At 37.1% G+C, this 18,038-nt stretch overlaps 1 protein-coding gene across 2 annotated transcripts in view; it reads right to left on the bottom strand.

The window, feature by feature from the left end:
* Nucleotides 1-18,038, bottom strand: part of atxn1a (ataxin 1a) — a 99,156-nt gene that overhangs the window by 8,582 nt on the left and 72,536 nt on the right. Inside the window, exon 1 of one of the 2 annotated variants that reach the window (XM_084423280.1) lies at nt 3,733-3,977. The exons of the other annotated variant lie outside the window; for it this stretch is intronic. The gene's annotated coding sequence lies outside the window, so the exon portion shown is untranslated. Of the gene's footprint in view, nt 1-3,732; nt 3,978-18,038 lie in introns of those variants that run through there. 2 annotated transcript variants of the gene reach the window in all.

Genomic DNA, 18,038 nt, shown 5'->3' on the forward strand with positions numbered 1-18,038 from the left:
AGAGTATATACATATAAAATATATATAATATAATAATAAATTAATATACATTTATAATTAATTAAATTTTAACCTAAGTCTGACAAAAAGTGAATGGAAAAGTTATTTGCCAAGTTCAAGTCCCAACTTGGTTAATTTCTGATCCTGTTTCGCTCTCTCCTTTCCTATCACTATCTACTCGACTTCACCCATCCAATAAAGGCAAAACATATAACTCAAAACTTTGAATGAGAAAATAATTGACAGTACAAAACAAAACAATTACAACTAAATATCAAATCAAATCATTTAAACTCTGTCCAGCACCAACCCCAGGGAAAAAACATAATAAAACTCAGTCTGTCAAACTGACAGATAATATTATAGGTATCAACCTCTATGGACAACTGTGACTGTGGCTGCATGCTTTCGTAGTATGTATTAAATAGGGATGTTTAGTACATACTACGAAAGCATGCAGCCACTATATTACAAAGAAAAGCAGAGCAGAAGAGAAAGAAGGCCACAGTACGAGAGAGAGAGGGAGGGCGTAGTATATTCTCAACTCAACTGACTGCAGCTTACACATTTCTATAATGAATGTCTGATACTGTAGGGAGCCAGTTAGGATTAATGACACTGATGCAAATGGCTGGTATTTTGTGTATACACACACACACACACACACACACACACACACACACACACACACACACACACACACACACACACACACACACACACACACACACACAAACACACACACACGCACACGCACACACACACACACACGCACTCACAAACATGCCTCAGTGTGTCGCTGTGGTATCCCGGGGAAAGCCAAGTCCTAATCTTTCACAGTTGGGTCCTCTCAGCCCTGCCTGCTTATCCCTCAGGATTAAACCCAACACACACACACACACACACACACACACACACACACACACACACACACACACACACACACACACACACACACACACACACACAGAGTCAGTCAGTCATATTTATAGAGCACATTTAAAACCAACAGCTGTTGGCCAAAGTGCTGTACAAAGTGTAAACAGGTATCCTAATGAGTAAACATAAAACACAGAAATAAACAATACACTACAATTTATACTACTAGGTCCACTTATGACCATAAGCAACAGTAAATAAGTGGGTTTTAAGCAAAGATTTAAAATCAATGTATGTTGGTGCATTCTTTATGTAAGATGGCAGATTGTTCCAAAGCTGTGGAGCGGCCACTGAAAAGGCACAATCTCCTTTCAATTTTAAACGTGTCCTTGGATCAGTCAGCTGTAGACTACTGGTTGACCTAAGTTTTCTAAAAGCATTATGGTGGGATGAAAGGAGATCAGAGATGTGTGGAGGAGCCAGTCCATGCAATCCCTTATAAGCAAACAATAGTGTTTTGAACTCAATACGAATGTTGAGTAATGTTGGAAGCCAATGGAGAGAGAACAACACTGGCGCGCACACACACACACACACACACACACACACACACACACACACACACACGTACACACGTACACACAGCAGGGAGGGAGCGAGCAATCTACTGACCTACATTAGCGAGAACACTATGCTACACCTACACACACACACACTTGAAAAATAGCAAGCACATAGCAACAGGAGACCAGCACAGAGGCTCATTCAAAAACTCATTAACACACACACAACACACACACACTCAGACACACACCTCCACTGCTTCCTAACTGTAAACTAAGAGCGTAGTGAGAGTTGAGAGAGAGAGAGAGAGAGAGAGAGAGAGAGAGAGAGAGAGAGAGAGAGAGAGAGAGAGAGAGAGAGAGAGAGAGAGAGAGAGAGAGAGACTGCAGTATAAAAGCCTTGTCAGCTGGATCTTGCTGAGCGCACAAGGAACAGAACAGTATCAGATGACCTGAAACCTAAACTTATTGTCCTCCATCAGCCCTGGCAACACTATGAATCACGTCCCCAGGGCCTCAGAGCCACGGAGAACCGCGGGGACAAATCAGAGACATTAATCAAAGACATTCACTATGAATCTAACACAGACATGAATGAGAAGAAGCATGGGCTCTCCGAATGCATTTCTCTCCATAAAAACCCACTCGCACCGCAATAATGCAGCACAACATGTCATCCACTGAGATCTGTGGGCTCCATTAGTGGGTCAATGGGAGATGACCGTGAGGATGACCAGGTTTAAGTCAATATAACCTCAGCATTATTGACAAGAATGCAACTCTGTGCACACAACCAAACACATTGATTTAAAATGCAAAAACTTGGAAACAACGATCACAATAAAAATAGAACCATGGAAGGCAATATATAATGTATTACATTTATTTTTATACTGTGCGTGTCATGCTATACAGTAGTAACTAATATTATTTCAAACATAATTTTTCAATATTCTTGTATAATTATTAACCATGATTTTTATCACGTCATATTAATTGAGAAACTACATGAAATATTACAGTATTTCTAAAAACTGATATATCTGCAGAAAAACAGAGTTTTACATTTTAGAGTAAAAACCAATTTTCTGAAAGGACCTTATCCAACATTACCTTTAAACACAACATATTAACACAGTATTCATTGGGGCCTACTTTTACAGACTTTTTATTTACAAACTTAAAATTATAAATTTAATATATATGCTTTTAAAAATAAGTCATATAAAGACAGAATAAAAAAATATAATATAGATATGTATACTTAAAAATGTATATCTACATACTTATAATATATAAGATCATATTATATAGATATAAATATAAACGATATGTACTTATAACAATAAATAATACAATTATGTAAATAAACATAAATTAATTGACATTTATAATTTAATACATTTTAGCCTTAAACCAAAAGTGACAGCAGTCTCAAAACCTCTAGTGAGCTTATTACTTCATAGGTACTGATAAATAACAATAGCATAAAATAACAGTTTAGAATGCATCTAAGATGCTCAAACATGCTGTCTAGGCAAGTGGCTCACAAGCATTTAAGACACAACCTTACTGTACTGTAGATCTTTCCACACTTTTCTGAGGCGCTTTCCCTTTAAAAGGTGGGCTGATACTCACAAACTGTCCCAGTGCCTGATCTCTACAATGAACAGCACAGAAATGGATAGAGCGAGTGAAACGGAGACAGGTTGTAAAGAAGAAACGTAAGGAAAGAAGAAACAGAACACTCTCAGGAGAGAGAGAGAGAGCTTTGTAGCTGCATGAAGAAGTGCAGCTGAATGACTTGCACTTTCAAGTCCAGAGATACATAAAGAACATGAATCCTAAAGACAAGACAGAGAAAGAGAGAAACTGTACTAGAACTCACTAACGTTTATGTGCCTTTAACGCTCAACCACTTCATCAATACCAAACCAGAGAACTTGAATTACAGTACACTGCATATCTTTTGGCATTATCATCAATCGAGTAGAGTTTTGGAGTCTTTACTCTAGCAATATGCACATATTACACATAGTTTGTTTTGCTTTAAAAAGCAGCTTAATGCACCAATGTGTTGACTACTAATCATCTGAATCTATTTTATAAGTTCAACAAAGCAAGGATCTTTTTAAGTAGCACCTGAAAGCTGCAGTAATACCCTTGGCTACAGTTGAGAAACACACTGTAACTATAACAGAGAAGTGCTAGACACAAATAGACATGCACAATCTCTAACATACATGCATTTGAGTAAAACACATTGTAGTGGGAGTGCGTAAAAGCTTACCTTGTTGTTCAGAGAGGCCATTTGAGTCGCTCTCTCAGTCTCTCCCTTGTTCCCACAGGAGCCACACAGACACAAAGACACCCTGACACCTTACGGAGGTACAACGGTGTGGCCGGCGTGAACAATGGCCCTTCCTGTTCTAAGTCATGGCTGTGGACAGACACTGCCCCCTGCCCCTCCGGGCCCCGTGTGTCACACAGGAGCGCTGAGCTCTGAGCCCTGCCTGCAGCACTCAAACGTGCGTTATGCAAGGCCAAGCCAGGCCATCAGTTCTCCCCTCCCTCTCCCTCGCTCGCTCGCTCACTCACTCGCTCGCTCAGCTCCTCCCATTCCTCACCTCACTGCGCACCATCAACTTCATCAGGTATTCATTCAAAAAAGACACATGCCAGCTGGCAGCGTGCCCAGACTACACTGCTAAAGAAAGAGAGAGCGAAATAATGAAAGAGAGGCAGAATGAGGGAGGAGATCAGGGAGAGAGGGAGGGATGTACAGAAAGACGGAGGAGGGAGGCGAGGGAACGAGAGTACGAGGGAAATCGAGAGAGGGGGAGTGAGCGATTGAGATTAAACCAGAGAGAGATGAAGAGATACAAGGCGGTTTCTTCTGCACTTCTATGTCTCTGAGCGGTTGATTATTATTCAAACTAACAGATTTTCTTTTTGCGAAGCAAAGATCACATTAAATCTGGAAACTTTTCAAATGCTCTTTTTTATGTTGCTATAGATTTAATTGCTTTACTCTTTTTAATTCATCACAACATTTCACAAAATCTATTATGAAATGATCTAAAGAGTAAAACCAGCACTAAGCATTACTGCTGTAAATTATTTAGTTTAAGGTCGGTGATATTTTTAAATGTTTTTGAAAGAAGTCTCTTATGCTCACCAAGGCTGCATTTATTTGAAAAGAGAAAAAAAAAAAAACACAGTATTTATACCAGTGATGGCAAAGCTGAAATTTCAGCTGATTTGTTGCTCAACAAACATTTCTTATCATTGTCAATGTTGAAAAAAAGTTGTGTTGCTTAGTATTGTTGTGGAAACTGTGATACATTAGATTTAAATATTGTGTAATATTTGTCTTTACGGAAACTTTTGATGAATTTAACGCATCCTTGCTAGATAAAAGTGTTAATACTTTATATACTTTAATAGCAAAAACACACAAAAAAGAAAATAAATAAAATATAATACTCAAATTACAACTGTGGCATCATACTTGTTGACCAAGAACACAACAGTGTCAGTAAATATCAAGCACAAAACATCAAAAACATTTTGGTTACACTTTAATTGTTACAGTGTAATTATACATTAAAGTACCGAATAATATTAATTTACAACGCACTAACTATAGGGTTAGGATCAGATTTGGTTTGGGTTAATTGCATGTAATTACTGTTAGCAAAATGTAACGTGTAACAAATACACTAAAATAAAGTGTTACCAATGTTTTTTATTTATTTATCGTGCATAATTTCTAGTCAAACTGAGTGTCATTTTAACTGTGCTATTTAGGATACAAACAATATGAAATTAGCCTTGGCAAGACTAATCTACCATTTGAATGCAAAAATGTATCAAATGTCATTTTCCATCACAGAATGATGTCAAACACAATACATCATTATCAAAAGTGTATTAAGGGGGTTTATTTTCTTAAAGTGCTTCAGAGCTTAAAAAATAGGCCTAAAGATATACTACTCTCCCTTACATGTGCAGTATGCACTCCCACACATAGCAGAAGAGCACACACAAACACAGACCCACACACACTTCCACGGAGAGTCAAGGCATTCCCCGGATTAGAAGCTCATTTCAGGTGAGCTCAATGAAAGCACAAGGGCATTTTGATGATTATCCCGTACAGCAACATCTCATCTAATTGGAGGTCTCTGAACCTCTTAGTTTCTGCACCATTTAAAAATCATATGCCATATAAATACTAGAGAGAACTGTTGCAGTTCTACTAACTCACCAGGAGGTGGTGCTAGAGACAGCAACGTCTCAGATTCATTGCTAAAGGCTAGAGTTTGTTTAGCTGACCTAGTTAGCTATGCAGTTTTGATAAATATATATTCTGCTCATTGGTTGTGAGGATGGTGCGGTAAGAGCGGACAACAGAAATGTCTCCCACAAAGGAAAAACGAGATTCACTCGTAAAAATAAAGGCTCGTTATTGGCATTGATGGTTCCAAGAAGAATTCCATTGAATGTTCCATTGCACAAAAGGCTCTTTATAGAGGAAAAAGGTTCTTCAGATTATTAAAATGTTCTTTACACAAAAAACAACAAAAAAAAATGTTATTTTGAACTTTGGTTCTTTTATTTTATAACTCCTCTTTTGGAACCTTTATTTTTAAGTGTTGAAAAAGAGGGTGACAGCCAGGGTTATTAAAATGAATTACCAAAAAACATAAATGTTAAATGAAAAAAGATATTTACTTGTTATATTTTAGGTTTAACTTAATGTACAAAAATGACAAAAAAAAAAACTATATAGACAATTAAAAAAACTAATGAAAATGATAAACATAAGTAATTATTAAAACTTTAAGATCAAAATGAAAAAGGAAAATATATAAAAAACTAAAATAATTGAACAATACTATGACAGTATCTCAAATGGTGCTAAAATAACACCAGTGAAAGCTCAAATGTCCTCTGTTTACGCTCACATTATTTAAGAAAACAAAGTATAGCTTAACTAAAGTTCTCTACCATGCCTTGAAGGAACATGCAGACATTTTCTGCATTTCCCACACTGATCCCACACTAGACTATTGTTGCTAGCTGAAAACATCCTCAAAATAACCAAAATATGGAATAAAGTACACAGAAGGGGTGCTCAGAACTTTGTGAATGATGATCGCTGAAGTTCTCCGTGCGCAGACTCCATGTGGGCCTGCCGACGAGTCAATTTAACGCACGACTGAACGCGTCCCTATGGGCCGTGTTATGGAAAGCATGAGGCAGTCAGAGGTTGTCAGTGCTTTGAGCTCGGGCTCGGTCATTAATGCGAATCAATCTGAAGCGCAGCGCATGACGGGCACGCAAGGAGTTCCCTTGTTAGGCAAGGGAGTGTGTGTGCTGTTTACAGAACCGCAGTCCACAAAACAAGCGGCACGGGAAGGTTTGCCTGTTGCTGTGGCAACAAATTAGCTATGCTCACCATTTCTGAGCCTTTGGGGTAATTCAATTAGTTTCGTGTGTTTACTCTGAAGCGCGTGCAGTCACCTGAGAGATTGATAAATGGACGGGGTGGGGGGGGGGGGGGGGGGGGGGTATCAAAGAGATACAGACAAGAGATTATGAGGACAGACAGAAGTAGAGTAGGATAAAAAGGCTGCAATTGCTAACTACCTGATAACATAATATCCCCTTGCATTATTTTTGCAGGAGATGAAGCTCTTTACAGCGGAGAACATCTTTCTCCTCTCTACAGATTGCAGTCATTCAGTAGGAGCAAAAGAGTCCCAATTTAAAGTCCCCATGAAATCAGAAATGAGGTTTATGGGCTTTTAGTATGAATATCTTAGTCTTAAGGTTATCTATAAGATAGTGTGCACCAAAACAATGACAAAATTTGCATTTAGAAGATGCAAGCACTCAAAACTTAAAGTCTCTCACTTCCGCCAATATGGATAAACGATTATGATGACATCACTTTGCACTTCAGCTTCTAATCAGATTTACGCTGAAGCTGCGGCTGAAATCAGTCACTTGTTCACACAGTTAAAACAAATGAATACGGTTAATGGCACATAGTGCACTATATAGGGAATAGGAAAGGATTCAGACAGTGTAAATATACTTTCTATTAGGGCGAATGAAGTCTGATTTCGCGTCAGTTTCACACGAACCGCCGCACAGAGATAACACAGAGTCGGCGAATACCACAAAATGTATCGGAACAGCTTTAATTCTTTGGAATCCTGTCATGCAAGTCATAAATTGTGATATATTGCACATTATTCAAGAAAGACTTTCAGTTCTTAAAGACTGTGAAACTGAAATGCTTAGCAACTGACAGCCAATCATAAACTAAGCGATGCTTGTCTCGTTAATTATGCATGAGCTTTGCTGTACAGTTGCAGAAACACTTCCTGCTTTTAGTTCCGGCATCTGAGGGAAGTTAAAAGGGTCGAATACAACAGTGCTGGCAAATGCGTAACTGGAGAGATACAGAATGATATTATATTAATTTTAAGATGACCAGAGCGAGCATTGTTGTGCTGTACTTCTCCAATCAATGTAATCAAAGCAATATAATATAATATAATATAATATAATATAATATAATATAATATAATATAATATAATATAATATAATATAATTATTATCCGCTATTATTTCAAAAGTTTAGGGTCAGTAAGATTTGTTTTAAAGATGTTTTTAAATAATAATTAATAATATACTAATTAAAATTCATTAAAATGTAAGACATTTTATTTCAAATAAATGCTGTTTTTAAAACCTTCTATTCATATTCAGCAGCATATTCAACTGTTTTCAACATTGATAATAATAATAAATGTTTCTTGAGCAGCAAATCAGCATATTAGAATGTGAAAATTCAGCTTTACCATCATAGGAATAAATACAATTTTAAAATATAAACAAATAGAAAAGTTTTTTTAAAATTGTAATAATATTTCATAATATTACTGTTTTTACTAGCTTTGATCAGCCTTGGTGAACATGAGACTTCTTTCTAAAACATAAAAAAAAAACTCACAGACCCCAAACTTTAATAATATAATATAATATAATATAATATAATATAATATAATATAATATAATATATTATATATATATATATATATATATATATATATATATATATATATATTAGATTAATAAATTAAAGTGTAAAAAGCCTGATAGTTTCAACAGTGAAAGCATGATCCCAGGTTGCATCTGGTCTTGACATCATCCAACCTAACATGGTGGATGCCCAGACTATCACAGGCACATCTATTTTAAACTCTAACAGTTTCTTTTATCAAATTACTTGGAAACCCGAGTTAAAATCATATCCAAGTACAACACTGTTTTATCCTTGACACATGCTGCTCGTCACAGTATGTATAAATAAACCTGAATAAAAAACTATAAATTCAAACAGCAATATGCACATACATTACGTTTTTTTTATTCATGCTTCTATAAATAGTTATAGTTCTGTTTGCCTAATGCACAAAATTATTGGTTTCATATCCCTCTGAATGCTCAGGTGTGATGCACTCTTGCCATCTGCCAAAGAATTAGTTCATTCCGTGTGAATCTGACGGAGCAGTGATTTAAAAATCCACTCAAATCTTCACAGGAAAGCTCTGCACCATTCAGTGGAATGTAACCACCCTCTCATAGCCAGATGCGTCCTTTTACATGCACGCACACTGAATGCTTTCAGACTGATATGCATTTTCACAAGCAGACCTGAATAGCAGCGAGCCTTTGATCGCACCTGCACGAGAGAGAATGGCTGTGACTCCCTCCGACTGTCTGCTGTTCAGCTGTGGCTTCCCTCTCTCTGCTTCAGTGTCACTGTGAACTCCAGAGACGTGTCGCCAAGGAGACACATCAAAAGCTCTATACATATGCAGAATGCGCACCCACGCATACATATGTGCATGAAAGAGGTCTCCCGCACAAGACTCCCAGCATGCACATTGCATACAGTACTACATTACTTTTAAAGGAATAGTTCAATTAAAAAAAGAAAAGAAAATTCTGGCATTACTTGCACTCATGTTGTTCCAAACCTGTGTGACTTACTTTCTTCAGTGGAACACAAAGGGAGATATTTTGAAGAATGTCCTGGCTGCTCTTTTCCATATTATGAAAGTGAATGGGGCTGTCAAAATGTTGCAGCATAAAAGTTTCATAAAAAAAACCTTTTGTAATACTTTGTAATACTTTTGTAATACTAAAAACAGTCCACATGACTTTGTAATACTTTAAATTTTAGTCTCATTTTGCAGTTTGACATTCCCAGTCCCCAGGTGAATTATTCCTTTAACCCAGTTCCAACAATCAACCACTTCTATGATCATGTGGAACATTCTCCCTTGCTTGTATCACCGTCATCTGGCACTAACAACCCAACAATGACTCATTAGCTGGGTGAATAGACAGATTGGCAAAGAGAGAGCAGCGCTACAGTCATACCCAGCATGCCCAGCAGCATTACAGAGTGGAGCATTAACCCCATACTGAGCCCTGAGGGGAGAGGAATGACTGCAGATTAACTTTATGTGCTTTTAACGTAAGAGCCCACAGCAAAATGTGAAGGCCGAATGCTGAGCTAACACCAGTGAGACTGCAACACTTCAGTCAGAATGAAAGTATTCAACTCTAACTCTATACCAAAAGAATCTTAACAATCTCAAACTTTTAAATGCTGAGTGCATATCATTTCATTATACTTTAATAAAAAAATAATTAAATGCCAATTTTAATATAAAAATCTGATTTGATAGCTAGTCATTGTTTTAAAATTGGTTTTGAAGTTTACAAAAATGACAATTTAATTAATTACACAAAAATATGAGAGAAACATAGGCTATAGATATAATTAGTCAAAATGTATCATGTTTTGATACAACAAATATATGTATGATCGTGTTATAATAAAAATAAAAAACGTCCTAAAGTATAGTAAATTCTTCTTTCTGTCATTCCCCTTTAAATCGAATTCAATTAAATTGTTAAATTCTGAATTTTGTCCTAACCTTGTTGGTGTGTTCAGTTCTATGTTCCTGAATGCTCCCTCCAGCACAGAGAGGCCTCATTCTCTCTTTCTGATAAGGGAATGCAACTGTAGCCGAACAGAAACTCAGACCTGTTCATTCTCTCTCAAGTCTGAGGGTGTAACTATAAATGATAAATGAGAGTGAGGGAGGGAGGTCTCTGAGGTCGGCCCAGTCAGTGAACAAAAATACTCACACACATATACATTATATATATATATATATATTAGGCTATAGTTATATATTGATAGCCTAGTACATGAATGACATCTATGATGACTGTTTTAATTAGCATGTCCGATCGGAGGTGCACATTGCCATGGTGCTTGTGTCATTCTGAAATAATACTAGCACTGAATGACCTCTAAATCTGAGTCACAGAAATGAATAGCTCTCCTCTCTCCACAGAGCCAGCTCTACAGAGCCAAAGCTTCAATTGAGTTCGAAAAGTGGAGATTAGATGCACATAATTGCAGACGTATGCCGGAATCTGGTTTCGACCTGCAATCGATTTCACGCGTGTGTTTGTCCTCAGCGCGAACAGTTGCCGGTGCCTCTGTGTCTTGTCCGCCGCTACCGCTCGATGTGTCCTTCTCGCCTTCACTCCATTCACAAGCGATCCTAAATCCGCCACTATGCGAAGTGTGTATCAGTGTGTGTGTGATGGATTACAGAGAGGCAAAGCACTGCTAAACCCCTCTATTACTCGATAATCCCACGGGAGTGTGTACACACGCTCACTAAGAACATGCAGACGTACTGACAAATACAGGCTAAAGATACACACGCTTGTGACAAATAAGAGGCAGAACAACACACACGCTCAGAGGAGACTGGGTTCGAGCAGTTTAATGGGTCAAGTCTCAAACTAGCATCAAAATATATTAAAAGACACTTTAAAGCAATTACACAATCACTAATACATAGAAAGTAATCAAAGCAAAGCGAAGCAAAGCTTACGTTTATAAGTATACTATTACTATTATGATTATTATTAGATATTATGAGCGCCATATTACACCAGCAATACATTTTTATCATTAAATATTTTATTCTTATAATACAGTTTTTCAATCATTTTTTTAGAAGTGATTACAACTATTCAAATGTTACAAATAATGTTAAAAAATGAATGATTATTATTAGGTATTATCAGCAGTACATTATTTTTAATATTAGGTATTGTGAGCAGAATATTATGATTAGTTACAATCTGATCCGATCAGTTCATTATTATGATCGGCATATTAAAAAGCATTCATTTGAAAAATTCTGAATTTTTATCATCATAAAATGTATTTTTATAATAAAATCTCATTTTTAAAAATTGTAAAGGGACATTTTGAATGCTTAAAAATAACATTAGAAAATCATGATTATTATTAGGTATTATGAGCAGCATATTATGATTAGTATTAGGTATTATGAGCAGCATATTACAATCAGCTTATTAGCTATCAATTGAAAGAAAAATGCAACTGCATGAAATTAGCTTCTAAAATTACTTGAAAATAGAAAATAATGAAAAATTCAAACTTGTGGCCAAACAATAAATAAACACAATTAGTGTGTGTCCATAGCACTGTAAGAGCTCTCTGCTTCAGTGCACCGCCACTCACCGTCCTTTTGCATGAAAGACCACCGACCCATGTAGCAGCATGCAACGCGCAGCCACAAACCTCAGAGCAACAGCCCATCATCACGACTGTACTGCTGAGAAAACCGACCCCTGCATACAAACTCACAGCTGCATCACGCCGAACCCACAAAGACAGAACATAAAAGTGGACCTCCACCAAACACACAAAAACTTTGCACCAAAGCACAGCATGAGGCCCTGTTCAAAGCCATTCACACACTGCGAACCATGCAGAGAAGTCTTTATGTTCCTGAGAGAGCAGGGCCACAGGACTCAGGAGGAAGGCTCTTTGAATTGTGGCAAAATGGGACGACGTGATATTGTTTTTGTGTGGCCTTGTTTGGCTCCGCCGTGGCTCCGCGGTGCTGGCCAAACTAAGACAGAATGAAGGGTTGGTTTGAGGACACTGCTGTGATCCATAACAATACTCACGTCTGCCCACACAGCACAGATTGGCTGATGTCCTGTACACATCATCAGGTCTGGGTCACAAAAATGTATTGGAAATGCTAATTTATGAATGTTACTGCATTAGATAACAACATACCATACCCAAATGACATCTTGAAAGAAATAATTCTAAAACTACATTTTGAGCCATCTTTTATTTTGTGTTTTATTTGTTTTATTCTGCTTTAAATAAAAGGTGCATATCTTAAACCGTATAGAATCAGCTTTAAAAAAACATTAAAATCATTTTGTGCCAAATATATGTGATCATTTGAGGGATCGTTATTAGTTACATTTTGCAGCATTTTTTTTTATAAATCGTTACTATAGATCAAATTCGACCTTTTGTCATTGTACGCACTGACCTTATTTTTGTGAAACACTTTGCGTGTAAATTGTGCTTTAGGTATCTTTCTTCAAAACAAATGTCATTTGGTTTGACATTTTGGTAGCACGTAAAAAAAGAAAGAAATAATAATTTAAAATAGATTTAAAATAAAAAATAATAAATAAAATAAAATTACATAAGGGTCATCGGAAGCATAATTCAAATCCAAAATCAGTTCAAAATCATAACACATTGTGCTGTGATCTCTCTGTTCAGGCTAAACAGAGTGATATCTCCTATCCTGCGAACGCTCTCTTTAGCAGTCCTGTGATCATTCATTCATGACCAATTAAAGATTTAGATAACACTGAGGTAATAAATAGAGGGTGAGAAATGAGCATGACGGGCCAGCTCCCCACACAGACCACCTAAGCCCGAAAACAGCACGAAACCCGATAGCATGAGAATCACACGACCTGGTGCGAACGAGAAAGAGACTATAGTGATAAATACAGCCGCAATGAAAGACCCCTGACGGTGCTTTGAGTTTATGTACGAGCCAAACAAATACACACTCTTTTATTCTTGAAGCTCATAAAACACATTTCATGTTTTTTCTGCAAGCACCACCAATGTCATTTTTGGGCATTTTGACCTTTGCTGTTGCTTAAACATGCCCTGTGATGTGGGTTACAAAGCAGAATATTGACGATTATTCATCGTGAGTAATCAGGAAGACAAAAATCCAGCAAATGTCAAACGTACACTCAATAAATCAGGATTGAGGTCGACCTGCAGCAACACTTCTCAGAATTTAACTTCACATTCATAGCTTGGCTCTCCTTGACCCTGTTTTCAAAGGACAAGGATTTTTAATATAACCTCTATGAACCTTCATGTTTCTATCCTAACAAAGTTGTTGGTTTTACGCAGAGAACGAGTTTGTAATGCAATTCATGCAACTTGACGCCACATATGAATTGTATGTCTTCTGCGTCGAGCTCCGCACCTCTGACCGCAAGCTCGTGCACACCGGCAGAGGGTCAGCGGGTCACCTTTCACACACGCCACCAAATCCCTGGCCTGTTGGGAGCTTGTTTGGAGGTATATAATTGATTTCCAAGAATAAGCTGCAGTCAAAAATCATCCAGGCTGGTAACAAGTAACTAAAGAGTTTGAAGATAATATCAGCATTTTTTTCAAGAGTGATGGAATGTTAATCCTTGTAAAAAACTATTTGTGAATGCATGCACTTAATTCACAGTGACGTCTAGATTTTCAGCAGTAACAGTCTGACCTCTTGACCCAGTCTGTCAGACATAAGACCTCTGCCACCTGAGAATAAGAGCAACAGTTGTTTGGTTTCAGGCACAGCTTAAATGAACCACTTTGGTGATTAAAAAGGCAAAAGCAAACATTTGTGCTCTTAAGTCCCTAAAGGCCATTCAGTGTAAGAGGTTGTTTAGAATAGATAAAGGATAAATGTGTGAATGTGTGTGTATTTAGAATGAATGTATTATTAGAGCGAGCATTAGTGCATTGTTGAGTATCAAAGTAATTTTTAAGGGAAGTCAGTTCACTCTGCAGTCATATTCATAACACCCCCAGGTAGTTATTTCTAACCATAACTGTACAGCTCCTATGCTTAAATAGGTAAAGCCTAATTAAATAATTCTAAATAAAGAAAAAAAAAGTTGCACTCAAAACTAAAAAAATATAATTTTACAAGTGAATTTAAGCATCACTCAATTATAATGTACAGTATGAAAAATGGATATTAATTTTGAGATTACTAAATAATGCTTTTTTTTTATTTACATAATTTTTTTTATTAAATAAAATATTTATTTTAAGTGAGCGTTAGATGAGAGCATTGCTAATCTAAATGTAAAAGAGGAAATAATAAGCATGAACAATTAAATATCTAATATTGGCCATAACAATACAAATAAAATATACAGAGGATTATTTGATAAATGAAAAAAATAATAAATAAATCAATAAAAACTAATAAGTGATATGGTACCAATCTATCATGCATCCAATTTAAAATCAGATATACAATATAATGTCCTTAAGCTTGAAACTCATTACAAAATAAATAAACAAATAAATAATAAAAACAGTATTTTTAGTTGTATGTATTTATAAACAGTTTTCCTCATGGGGACCAAAAATATGTCCCACAAGGTCAAAGATTTCTGTTATTGCCATTTTGTGGGGACATTTTGTCCTCATAACGTAGGGAATAACACACACACACACACACACACACACACACACACACGCACACGCACACACACACACACACAGAGAGAGAGAGAGAGAGAGAGAGAGAGAGAGAGAGAGAGAGAGAGAGAGAGAGAGAGAGACCAGTTTGAAAAATCCAGTGTCTAAATAAAGTACAAGATATGACCTTGACTACATAAACTACACCTGTGAGACAAACTCTGCATTCAAAATAGCCCCTATTAAGACCAATAATTATTTTATTTTTTAGCTCTAAATGAATATTTTTGTTCAGAAACAAGTAACTGCTACTCAAAAATTTGTAATACCGCCATATTGTCACAGTCAGCTGGTAATCCCTGCTGATTCCCACCCCTAGGTCAAAGGTCAAATGAGTTCTGGGAAGTTAATATCACAGCATTTCAGAGAGCTGGATGTTTATTCCTCTACCGTTCTTTCAATGTTCCAGAACCTTTGACTTCCAAGCGGCTCCAGCGAATGAGGGCCAGTGTGCTGAGAGACATGTTTATGCCAGCAGTGGACGATTCATTCTGAAAGTTCATTCTGAACCTCGAGCCGTTCAAAACTCTTTGAAAGAATGAAAACAGATGTTTGATACATGTCTGCATGTGAATGTTTGGAAAAAAAAAGATTCTAAAAGCGTGCAAACAGGTGCGAATGGGCACGTCTATGTGGATGGTGTTTATGCTAGTAATTTATTTATTCTCCCTCTTTCTAGAAAGCGCTCCACTGAGATCACAGTGTGAAAGGACACAGTTTTAAGTGCTGAGGGGGAGAGGGATTCAGGCACAATGGAATGCCACCACTACTCCTGCCAAGAACACTTTTCCCATGCGCCCAGGAGCCAAGACTTCCCCCAACAGCCAAGAATAGCACTGCTGTCCTCACCAAACTCTCACTCTCACACACACACACACACACACACACACACACACACACTAAGCAAGCATAAGGCTGGGTTCTGCAGCACCCAAACTTCCAATGAGTCATGTGTGCAGGACACACACCTGACAAAAAATGTATTAGGATACAAAGATCACAGATGACAAAAATTCACCCTCATGTTGCTCCAAACATGTGTTTGTGGAACACAAAAGAAGACATTTTGAAAGATGTATTTTGTCTTCCCAATGAAAGTCAATGGGGTCCAAACACTCTTAAAGAGGTCATATTATGCCCTTTTGCAGAGTCATGATCTTATTCTTAGGGTCTACTAGTAAAGGTTTTCATGCTTGGATGTTCAAAAAGCATATTTTTCCACATATGTGCTCTGATTGGACGGCTGCACCAGTGTCTTGTGGTTGGTCAACCGTTTCGAGTGTGTTTTGGAAATGTCACGCCCCTTACCATAACCATGAGTTTCAACATACTACTAATGCAACTCAACCAGGCATCGCCCCCTTTATTACACATGTCTTGGGTGGGAATTATTTATAAATGAGGAATATTGTAATGTATATATTCTAGGGCTGAACGATATTCTGTTTTAACATCGACATCGCGATGTGCAAATGAGCGATAGTCACATCGCCGGAACATGCGATGCGAAGGGTAACGTTAGTAGCACCCATAGTGTAAGAGAACGGTAGCACCAGGGTAGCACACAGTAAACACGAGTTTGTTGTATGGCTTTTTGCTGGGGTGACATACGCGTTCCGCGTGCCTGCACAGTGATTGTTTGCTCTGCCGCGCTCACGCTCACAGCCAACATTCACTGGCAATCCTATAGCTAAAAATGCGCGACCAAAATCAAAATCAGCTATTTGGGACTAGCCTATTTCGTCTACAAAAAGGAGGATGTTGACCAAAAAGAGGTAGGCTACTTTGCTGGAGTGTTATAAAGTCGTGGATGGTTGTCTTTTTTTAAAAATCGTTTCGTGTTCGCATTTATGAGGAAAAAACAATGTTACGTGAATACGTGACATTATGGACGCGTCACGCAACCGTTATGAAAGCCGCACTAAAAGACTGCTTTAAAACTTTCACAGAGACCTCAAACAGAAAGCACAAAGCCTTTCTTTAAAACGAATTTCGTTTTGTATTAATTGTATCTTAATTTTAATCAGTATTTCATTATCCAATTTATTTTCTGGATTTAATAAATAGGGCCTAGCCTAAAAATTAAATATAGTAGCCAGCGCCTGAACTGGAGATTAAGCTATCATCCATGAACCGAAACTCAGCATAAAAGGTAGTCTACTCGCCTCACACACCTAAAAATAACAATAATAATAAATATAACTATTATCTACAGAAGAACCATTAAAAACATTTTTTTATCTGTATGAAAAGTGCATTTCTCCCGATCACTGCTGCGAAGATCGCGAGTCAGTAATTGTCAACTTCATCTTTACAGAAAACACTTGTTTATTAATAAACAATTAAAATGTCTCACTGTAATATTTTACATATTATTAATCATTACTTTTGCTGGGTCTAGGTGCCGTTTACATGAACGCGTCACTGAATCAGCACAGAAAACATAATTTTTCGGGTCCTAGAACCTGAAGAACGTTAGGTCCTGTGTAGAACGTTCACCGAATTCTGAGAGAAATATGTTTCTGGAATAAAATATTAAGTGGCCTTTTTGTTACTTGTAATGAAGCTTGCTTATTAGTGAAATTATTAATAACATGGAATGGTAATTATTGACTTTAGCCTGGATTGATGGCTCGCAATATCGCGATATATATCGTTGGGAAAAAATATCGCGATGTAATTTTTTTCCCAATATCGTGCAGCCCTAATATATTCCCAGAAGAAAACTCAAGACTACAATCGAGGCATTTAAAAATCTAAAGAACCAGTATAAATAGTACAAATAACCTTCTTTAGGTTCCGTGGATGCTCAAGGTTCTTCATGGTAGCTTACCATAGATGC

This window comes from Rutilus rutilus (genome assembly GCF_951802725.1).
Source record: "Rutilus rutilus genome assembly, chromosome: 11".
NCBI classification, from domain to species: Eukaryota; Metazoa; Chordata; class Actinopteri; order Cypriniformes; family Leuciscidae; genus Rutilus; species Rutilus rutilus.